Source organism: Palaemon carinicauda, chromosome 30, assembly GCF_036898095.1.
Source record: "Palaemon carinicauda isolate YSFRI2023 chromosome 30, ASM3689809v2, whole genome shotgun sequence".
Taxonomy (NCBI): Eukaryota; Metazoa; Arthropoda; class Malacostraca; order Decapoda; family Palaemonidae; genus Palaemon; species Palaemon carinicauda.
The window spans coordinates 95,248,697-95,261,196 of NC_090754.1; positions in this window are offsets into that span (position 1 = coordinate 95,248,697).

Below are 12,500 nucleotides of genomic sequence, written 5' to 3' on the forward strand. Positions count from 1 at the left end.
TCCCGGCTGGTCCGATATCATAGTCTTTGGGCGGTTCCGCCTTGGGGTCTGATCCCGAGGTCGTTAAGAGAATCCAGACTTTAATGTATTAATTTATATGAATTATTTGAAATATGAAAGAAACACGTTTAAATGTGCAAAAAATTTATCATATATATATATATATATATATATATATATATATATATATATATACATATATATATATGTATATATATATATGTTTATATATACATATATATATATATATATATATATATATATATATATATATATATATATATATATATATATATATATATATATATATATATGTGTGTGTATACTGTATCTATATATATATATATATATATATATATATATATATATATATATATATATATATATATATATATATATATATATATATATATATGTAATAAATGAAATAGTTGTTATTACATGTTTAAAACACATGACGTAATATGTCATTTTGGATGAAGATGCTAGCCGTGAGATTTGCTGTAGTCATGTAAAATCATAAACAGGATGCACTATGCAGCCTCGGCAATGTAACATTTTTCTTAAACGTCAACACCAATGCATCAGTGTGTGAAAGATTGTGACGTCACCAGATGCAGGTGTCTTCCAAGAAAGAATGTACGTTTCCACATTGTGTTTAAAATGCTACGTCAACTAAGCATACGATATCTGTGATATCAATAATTCAATCAGTTCATATCTATACTTCACCTGAATTGGTCATCCGACCAAACAAGCTCCGCTTCTATGATGGAGATGTTTAACTCTGTTGTTTTTAGAGAATAAATACTTTTAAAGCTAATAAGATGAACCTCGTTATCCAGCCTTAACATCTTAAACAACACATACTTAATGTGTGCTTATAAAAGTAGCACACTAATAAATGGTGGCAGCGGTAACACACCAATAAATGGTGGCAGCGGTAACACACCAATAAATGGTGGCAGCGGTATCACACAAATAAATGGTGGCAGCGGTAACACACCAATAAATGGTGGCAGCGGTTAAACTCTACGAATCAGAGAAAGATCTTCAAGTAATTATAATAATAAACTCTAAGAATTAGAGGAAGATCTTCAAGACATCAAAATAAAGCTGTAAAACCAGAGAAAGATCTTCAAGAACTCAACGTATCTACATGTATCTACAATTTTGACTAAGTAACATAGTCCATCGAAATATATAACATTTAATGAATGTTATAAATACAAACTGATGAACTGGATCTTCAATCAACATCCTAGGAAACCCAAGGACTGACGTTCAACGTTTACAAAACATATCCAGGAAGCACTACATTCAACAGAAACTCGAACGATACATCGCTAACAAAACATCAAGAGAGAGAGAGAGGATGTGTCGACATCACACAGAACCATATATAAACTAAGTACAAATTTTTGAATTCATTCCAGTTTGGGCAGTGAAGTGTAGTTATCACGAGTCGTTAGTCGATTATTACTGGGGTGAGTGGTTTGCTAATCTTTTATTTCCTTTCATTAAAGGAAACTGTGTTCAACTCCGAATTCTCATCTAGAATTTTTTCTCTCTTTGTGCTAATTCCTTTTTCTTTCAGAAATCTACGGGAAATATCTTTGTGTTCGGTTTTCTTTCAGAAATTCTCGGGAAATGTCTTGGGATTAGTAACATTGTTTGCGGAATTTTATTATACATATGCGTTTACGCAGTGGACGTCTGTATTCATATAGATATTTTGATATAATTGCAAGGGGTCGAAGAGATAGGAAAAGAAATACAGCAGTCATGACTCCCCCTGTGAGCCCTACCCCTGGGCCTAGTGGCGTAGGCCAGACTAATCCTCCTCCAATTGTGACGCTTGTAAATGCCAGGTCAGCAATCCTTCCTTTTCAGGGTCGAGTCAATGTGTTCTTGCCACAAAATGTGGAGTCATGGATTTCATCCGTCAATGCCCATTTAAATGCCAAACAAATCGTAGACCCTTTTGTACAATTACAAGAAGCTAAAAGTTTTATAGATTTTTCTAAGGGGGATGCGAGTGCGTATTTAAGAGGTGTTTCATTTCAAGAAGCAGTTACCTGGGATGATTTCAAAGTTAGGTTACGCACGGTCTATGGGGGTGAAGAAGCCTTGGATGTAGTATTAACATTAAGAAATACACTTAATCAAGCCACTATGAATCGGCTTAATGTTATTGAGAGAGCAGCTCTCATAGCTGATAGGCTTAATGAATATCAGGACATTTTAGGTAATTCCACTTGGGTTACTAGGGATAACATCTCCGTGAAAGATTTTTTACGATTAATGTATTTAACTTGCATGACACTTATGTTGCCTGAAGCTTTAGTGCGGTGTTTTGATAAAAAGTTAATGCCTGCAAGTACAGAATTGGATGTATATAATCAGATAAAGAAACATATGTCCAAGTGTCCAGATCTCGATCCCGTGTTAACTCAAGTTTTTGCAAAGAATGAAACAAAGCCACAAACAGTGAACGTAGTTAATAGTCAAGTAGCGGGAATAACGTGTTATAATTGCAAACGTCAAGGTCACTTAAGCGCGGACTGCAGAACGAAATTCTGCCCGATTCATAATAGTTCAACTCATTCATACAATCAATGTTACTCGCGTGAGACACAGCAGAATCCCAGAAATACGCAGTCAATTCAACAGTCAGTTCCATATGGAAATAAAAAGAAAAATCCTCATTTTAACAATAAGAAGAAACAACCAAAAGTCAATGTAGTTCAGAGTCCAAAGCAAACAAACACTTCTTCGAATATCGCTGCGCCTTGGTCGTCAAACCAGACCTCGCAAGATCAGACTAATTTTCAGAATGTGCAGAGCAAAGCAAATACCACATAGTTAACTCCAGAGGGGAAGAGACTGATGTTGGGTCAAGGTCATTCATGTCAACATCAATAGTATTGAATAATCAATTTAATGTTTTATCAGATAATTGTGAGACAATAGATTTTCCTATGAAACACACGGCCGAATTAAGTAAAACAGTGCATGCTCCCGTAGATTTGCAACGAATTCATAAAATAATAAGCCAAAATGAGTTACGACCAACCTTATATGCTGTAAATTTAGAACACAAATCCTTTACGTTATTTTTTGACTCTGGTAGTCCACGTAATATATTGGATTTGAAGACACATCATTTGTTGTTTTTGAACTTTCCGATTGAAAAATCCGGAGTTAGACTCTCGGGTATAGGAAATAATGAATTAAATGTCATAGGCATAACTCATGTTCAGTTCAAAGTCGGTAAACGCACATTTGCTGATACATTTGTTGTTGTACAAAACATTGATATGTATCCAGCTGTAATTATAGGATACCCATCTATGGGAAATCAAAACATTATCTTAGCCCCTGCCAAGCACGGCGTGTATATGAAAGGGAAATTCTATAAGTCTTCTAATACATTAAAATCAGTATTGAATAAAAAGGAGACGACAAATGTAACCGTAACGTACTTTGAAAAACCAATAACTTGTCTCACTAATAAAGAAATAATATACGCGACCCAGCAGAATTCTCGTTCACCCGTAATATCATCTTGTACGCAATCTATCGAGCCAAACGTACCTTCGAATTTAATAGTGTAAATAAAGAAAACATTACCGTGATCTGAAATATTAATCCTTTCCGACACTTTGAAAACTAACGGATTGTCTGTCACACAAGCTATTTATACAGTAGGCTCACATCAACAATGTAATATTGAAGTCTGTAATCATTTAAATAACACTTTAGTAATTCACAAAAATCAACATATCTTGGATGTAGAAGTTTATAAACATCGTAGTCTTACCGTTGCTGAGATCAATCACTCTCAATCAGTTGCGGATGAATCCCTTTTGCGATCTATTAAAAATAAAATCAATAAAGACATTCAAGACGAAGAAATTCAGCAGAAAATCTTTGTACTTTTAACTGAATATCATGATGTTTTTTCCACTACAGTTGGATCCTTAGGAAAAACAGATGTGATCGAGCATCAATTAAGGTTAAAGGACAAGCAGAAAATTATCTATGTACCCTTGTACAGACTCCCTATGTAATTCCAGAATGAAATAAATGATGAAGTAGGTTAAATGCTAGAAGAAGGAGTCATTAGGAAATCAAACAGCCCTTATAATTTTCCTTTAATAGTTTTACCGAAAAAAGATCGAACATGGCGTATCTGCGTCGACTTCCGTCGTCTAAACGAGGAGACGATCCCTGATCGATTCCCAGTGCCATGTACTGGCGATATTTTGTCTTTGTTAGGTCAGAATAAATATTTTACCAGTTTGGACTTACTTAAAGGCTTTCACCAGATATCATTAGAAGAAGACAGTATCCCATACACAGCCTTCAGCACAGCCAGGGGACATTATGAATTTTTACGGATGCCTTTTGGTTTACGTTGTGCTCTTATAACATTTACAAGAATGATTAACAGAGTGTTCGGAGACTTGTTAGGGGATATATTGCATGCCTATATGGATGATCTTGTAATCTTTTCCAACACCTTAGAAGAACATCTACGTAAGTTAGAACTAGTACTACAGAGATTAAGACAACATAACTTAAGGGTAAAGATTAGTAAGTGAATTTTTTAAAACAGAGTTAATATATTTGGGTTTCATGGTGTCAAGCCAAGGTCTTAAAGTAGTCCATGATAAGGTGTCGGCTATATATAATTTTCCCATACCTACTAATGTCAAGGGAATACAGCAATTTCTGGGTTGTAGTGGATATTACAGGTGTTTTATACGCAACTATTCAATAATAGCCGCTCCTTTAACTGATCTCACGAAGAAGGGTGTAGATTTCATATGGTCTGAGCAACATCAACAGGCGTTTAATACCTTGAAAGATGAACTGTGTAGTTCTCCTATCTTAAAATTTCCTGACTTCGGTAAGGAATTCTTCATTGCAACAGACGCCTCAGACTTAGGAGTAGGAGGGGTATTGCTTCAGCAATATGATAAACAATTTTTCCCGATAGCTTTCTATTCTCGAAAATTGAGAACTTCCGAAAGTAGGTATGCAGTAATAGACAAAGAAGGGCTAGCTATTGTTAATTCACTAGTGCATTTTAAGTTTATAATTTACGGTTATCCCGTTAAGGTTCTTACTGACCATAAACCACTAACAGAGTTCTTTAAAGGCTTCAACCACAGCCCTAAACGAACTCGGTGGCATTTGATCATTCAAGATTTTGGCGCAAGAATCGGGTATTTACCTGGGAAAGCAAATATCATTGCGGATGCATTATCACACAACCCCGTGTCATCTTGTACGGAGCCTTTAGCTGAATTAATAGATATATCAACATCCATACCTATTGTTAAAATGATATCTGAACAAGAAGATTTAGGCTGGAGCTCTGAATTGTTACAGACTGAGCAAAGAAAAGATCAGAAAATAGAAACAATTATAAATGCTTTGAAAGGCAATCATAAGGAAAAGGGATATATAAAGTATAAGCAGCAGAATTATATAATCAAAGATAATATTCTGTGTAGGACTGTGACAAGGAAAACCCGCAATACACCACATGTAACTAACGACCAGGTAGTAGTACCAATCTCACTTATTTCCACTGTCCTGAATTGGTTGCATTCAAATCCATTACATGGACACCCGGTGTTCTCATTAATATCACAGAAAGCCAAATCATTGTTTTATTGGCATACGATGCTTACAGATATAAAAAGACACATAGCTAATAGTCGCACATGTCAGGAAAACAAAGGGCATACGAAAACACCTGTCAGCCTAGGGGCTTATCCTGTGCCCAATCAACCCTTTGAAAGAATACATTTAGATTTGTTAACAGGAATTTACGAGCCAGACAGAGGAAATAAGCACCTCTTAGTAATTATAGATGCTTTAACTCGATATACAGAACTAATAGCGCTTAAAACTAAAACTGCGATTGAATGCGCTAGGAAGTTTTACGAGTGTTACATTTGTAAACATGGAATTCCACACATGATAATCTCCGACTCGGGTGGTGACTTTAATAATCACTTTCTTACCTCATTGTGTGAATTCCTCAGCATAAAGAAAATAAATACCATGATATATCACCCAGAGTCGAATGGGCTAGTGGAAAGAGCAATAAGGAAGATTTTAAATATATTAATAGTAACACTAGGGGGATCAGACCCCAACTGGGATATTGTAATACCGGCGGCACTGAGTACTCTGAATCATTCATATCATATATCAATTAAAATGTCACCGCATGAAGCATTGTATGGTACCCCAGGTAGAACGCCTTTCCATGTATTAACGCTTACAACTAATCTATCAAATCCTTTAAAAGAATGTATAAATGCAAGTATAAGTCGATATGATATCCTTCGAAAGAATTTAGAAGAATTACAAATCATAATGAAAAGGAATCATGATAAAATAGCGAAGCCAACTAAAATATATACCATGGGTGATAACGTTTATATAAAAATCAATGTGTGTAAAGGACTCAATTATAAACTAACACCTAAGTTTGAAGGCCCATTTAACATTTTGGAAACATTAACGGCCAATAGGTTTAGAGTTCAAAACGTATCCCAACCCACGGATGAGAGAATAGTACCATTGGCTCACATAAGAAATTAAAAAAAATAGAAAAGAGAGGGAAAGAAGTGAGGGAAATTTTTTTTTATTTTATGTGATTAAAAGTTTTCTTCTTAATACAGGAGTAATTACATATATTTTTCTCGTTACAGGTTTCCAAGATGAATTTTTTGTTGTTGGGAGTGATATTGTTCGCTCAGACATTTTTCTCGTGTGAGATGAGCTCTAAAACTAAAAGTATAAATTTTAAATATGGCACTATAGTTGAAAGACAAGAAGACGTTTTTATTACATCGAGCAAAGTAGTTGTAGAAGTGAATAAGCAAGCAATTTTTCTTCAAGAGAATGATGTCACTAGCTTAAGAACTGCCATTTCAAGGTTTTCTGCCTCATTGGATGAGTTGCATAGAAGACATTTTCATTTGACTACAGAGAGTTTGCTTTGATCAACATTCAAAGTTGCAGAGATGCTATCTGATGACTTGAAAAATAAGACTTACGAGACAGGATCTTTGGCTTATGACCTTTTGATGTGGACTGTAGGACACGAACATAAAGAAAGACGAAATCCGTTTATTTATGCTGCATTAAACATCTTTGGGTCTATTGCAAGTTTAGGTTTAGGAATTTCCAATCGTCTTAAAATTAGTAATCAAAATAAGAAAATTGAGTTCTTGACTCATGAAGATGAATTGATTATGTCAGAACTAAGGAATCAGTTAGCTTCAATCAATCAAATTATGGATTTAGTAAATGAACATTCAAATAATATCATTCAGATTACGGAAGTACAGGATTTGTTGGCAACGTTAACGTATTATGATTCAAAGATAGATCACATACATAACAAAATTGCACATTTCATTGAGAAATCCAAGGATTGTGTAGAAGCTATCACGTTAGCAACTAAAGGTGTACTGTCGCCCCATTTGTTGCCTATAAATTACTTGAAGTTAATTCTGGAGAACGGAAGGGATAAACTAGGCTATGTTCCTTTGTTAGGCGAACGTAGGTTAGAATTTTATTACAGCCTAATTACAGTAAACGTTGATAATAACAAGATTAGGATTACAATTCCCTTTGATTCTTCTGATGCCTGTCAATCTTACAGGATATCACTATTTCCGACTTTCATGACGAATCACTCAAATCCAGTAATATCCAGTTTGACAGGACACGTATTGATTTCCCCAGACAAGGAAATATATACGGTCATTAAAGACTTAAATCAATTAACTCACTGTTCAGACGCAATGGATAGAAAAATATGTACAGCTGACTCATTTGAATTCCATAAAAACTTAATGGATTCATGCGAGTTAGGTATAGTGCTAGACGGTGCTCTCTCCCATACAAGTGAAAATTGTCTGGAAAAGCTTTATCCCTTTGACAATAATGAGTTCAATTGCAGACAGAACAATGGCTCGTGGATACGATACGACAAGGACGGCTTCAATGTATCATTCCCTGACGGATCCACGTCTTTAACCCACATCTTTGTTGCAGCAGATGGTTTTATCGGGACTTCCCCTAATTCCATGGTGACTGGTCTAAGGACACTCATCAGAGAACGAGCCTACTTCGTGAACTTCACGTGGACCTCTACAATGCCAGCACTACCTCTCCCGTACAATCCACAAGTAGCCACGCGGTTGATGAAATTAACCGAAATGGACCACCTGTCACCGACTTATAAGGAAATTCTTCACCCCATACTATTAGCAGGATTGGGTATCACGGTGATGATATTTATCGCCGTGAACATCCTTGTTTGGCATAGGTTACGGTACAGCAGGAAGCTAAAACAGAACGTTTCGCCATGTCCAGACAAAACTCCTTATTTAATTCAGTTTAAAGCCGTTTGAAGTGGCCACCTCATTCGATAAAGGAGTAAAATGTTGGAATTTGAGTTTGTAAGAAAAGCTGTTAGTAGGCTAGTAATATGTAAAAGAAGAAATTTTTGAGCTTTGCATGGTTAAAAATACATTTAAAAAAAAATATATAAAAAAAAATATAAATCATTTTTTCTCTCGGCATCTAATAAAATATATAAGCCGGAATGTTAAAAAGAAAAGAGAAAAAGAAGAAAAAAAATAAAATTAACAGAATCTATGGGCATCTAATAAAATATACCAGCCTATATATATATATATATATATATATATATATATATATATATATATATATATATATATATATATATATATATATGTACGAAACCGTGGTACGTGTACGTACCAGGAATTCATGTTTGTGCACTAAAAAATTGAATTTTTACCAAGGTAACAAATATTTTTATTAGTTACCATATTGTGTTAATATATGTGTCTGACAAAGGTAATAATTATTCTTTAACAAGTTACCGAATCATATGTATATCAGTATTTTTTTTGGTACCATATAATCATTTGCTAGCAATGTACCATATATATGATCTGTATTTATCATGCATTTTTTTTCTTTGCTTTATTGTTATTATTTTTTGATGTGCCTATTTTGACATTCGTCCTCATTTGCTTATAATAAAGAATAATACATATGTCCAGTCACACCTAGTAAACATGTTTTGGCTTGTTGTTAAATTTTTTTTGAAAAAATCGAGATAGCTGGCCGAGCTAATGTAATAAATGAAATAGTTGTTATTACATGTTTAAAACACATGACGTAATATGTCATTTTGGATGAAGATGCTAGCTGTGAGATTTGCTGTAGTCATGTAAAATCATAAACAGGATGCACTATGTAGCCTCGGCAATATAACATTTTTCTTAAACGTCAACACCAATGCATCAGTGTGTGAAAGATTGTGACGTCACCGGATGCAGGCGTCTTCCGAGAAAGAATGTAAGTTTCCACATAGTGTTTAAAATGCTACGTCAACTAAGCATACGATATCTGTGATATCGATAATTTAATCAGTTCATATCTATACTTCACTTGAATTGGTCATCCGACCAAACAAGCTCCACTCCTATGATGGAGATGTTTAACTCTGTTGTTTTTAGAAAATAAATACTTTTAAAGCTAATAAGATGAACTTCGTTATCGAGCCTTAACATCTTAAACGACACATACTCAATGTGTGCTTATAAAAGTAGCACACTATATATATATATATATATATATATATATATATATATATATATATATATATATATATATATATATATATATATATGTATATATATATATATATATATATATATATATATATATATATATATATATATATATATATATATATATATATGTATATATATATATAAATTATATATCCTATATAGCATCATGCTTTCCCAACTAAGGTTGTGGCTTAGATAATAATAATAATAATAATAATAATAATAATAATAATAATAATAATAATAATATTAATTTTAATAACAACAACAACAATAATAATAATAATAATAATAATAATAATAATAATAATAATAATAATAATAATAATAATAATAATAATAATAATAATAATAATAATAATAACAGCCTATATAAACTAGAACATGGGTAGATTATAGGTTATTGAATAAGGCACCATCTATACATAATATAAATAGGGCCTCTTTGCAGCTATATAGTAGTTAGATTGTTGAGGTTGAAGAACACTTGTCACAATAGCCTGGGATCTTCATGACTGTAAATAATTTAAAATGGTTTTTTATTACTTTCTTGTTTTCCTTTTATAATACAGTAAACTATAATATTTTAAGAAATCGGAAATCCTTAGTTATGAGTAACTGAAAATATAGTTAACCAACATTTTTATGAAGTATAATTTCTATTTTCTCTCTTTGGCAAACCGACTGTGTTTATTATAATGAAAAAAATATAAGTATGATAGAAAGTAAGGAAAATTAAACACTCTTAGGACTAAAGTTACGAATGCTCATTGATAACAGGATATAGATTTAATTAAGCTAAAATAACGGAAAAATACTAACTATCTATACTTGTTTTTCCTTTAAACCTTTAATGTCATTTTTTATCCTGAAACATATTGATAATATATGCTACACGTACAATAGTGACATTGTTTTAATTATCATTATCAAAAGATACTACGGAGTTTAATCATATCGACCATAGTAAGTTGAGCTAATTTGGAAAAAAGAGAGAGAGAAAAAAAAGATCAAGCAATTATACTCTGGTTAGATCATGGAACAGATAGATGGGATTAGAATGTATCATAACAAAGCCAAAATTCACTTTCGGTATGAATTTGAAAAGTATATGCATCATATGATCAAAATGCTTTGGAAAACGAAATGCAATATATTTCAAATATCTATAGACAAAAGAGTTATGTGATTATAATATGGAAAAAGGATATAAGAAAACTATATCCTTATTTAGTTTATTATTGAAAAACGACTTTGCCATAAGTTATATTTTTCTAGATCTTTTTGGTAAGAATTTTATTGCATCTTAAATATGAAGATAAAAATTCGAAACCAATCTCCATCAACTCGTTAATTTTTTATTAGTAATGCATACAAAAAATGTTGTCTTGATGTGAATACAATGAATTTATAGTATTTAAAAACAACAAAATATATAGATAAATATAAAGGAATAGAGAATGTGTAGCTGGTACATGCTTGCATTCTGCTTCCATGAACTATCTAACCAAAATGGAAATATATTCATGAACAGAGAGACCTTGAGTAATATATGCCTCATTCTTGCTCTCCTTTGTTCTACACGCGAGGGAATTGAACTAAGTATTTTTCTTTTCCTAAGAATATGTCGCTACAATTCATAAGATCGTAAGACGTTCCATGTTTATTTTGGTCTCTTATTCCAGATCTCCTTTTAGAAATGAGGCTGTGTTGTAAAGTCGACTTCTTCAACAACCTTTTCTGGGGAGAAATATAGATGATGGTAAATGTACATGAATAGGATTCATAACATATTAGAGTACTCTAACCAAGAGGTTTTTAATACCACGTAGAATTGGATTAACATTAATAAGTGATTTTAGTGGATCAGCCTAATGATATTCTTCTCCAGTATCGTTCATTTATTAATCCAAGCATGATATTTGGTATGAATGTACTCTGCACGTTACTTTTTGGGAAAAGAAATTGCATATATAAAGAATTCTGATATGGCTGCTACTTTTTTCAAGATGGCCGCCAGCACAAAAAAAAAAAAAAAAAAAAAAAAAAAAAAAAAAAAAAAAACCTGTAAAAGCACTTATGTCTATTTACAACCAACTTTTTTTTTTACCTACGCTAATGATTATGGCAAGGAAAAAAGGATCCGTTCTTTCGTTTAATATAAGAGAGAGAGAGAGAGAGAGAGAGAGAGAGAGAGAGAGAGAGAGAGATATGAAGCTTTTTATATTTTACTATATGTATATAAATATATATATATATATATATATATATATATATATATATATATATATATATATATATATATATATATATATATATATATATATATATATATATATATATATATATATATATATATATATATATATATATATATATACATATTTATATATATATATATATATATATATATATATATATATATATATATATATATATATATATATATATATATATATATATATAAATATATATATATATATATATATATATATATATATATATATATACATATATATATATATATATATATATATATATATATATATATATATATATATATATATATGTTTATATATACATATATATATATATATATATATATATATATATATATATATATATATAGATATAAATATATATATATATATATATATATATATATATATATATATATTTATATATTATATATATATATATATATATATATATATATATATATACAGTATATATGTATATATATATATATATAAAATATAAATATATATATATATATATATATATATATATATA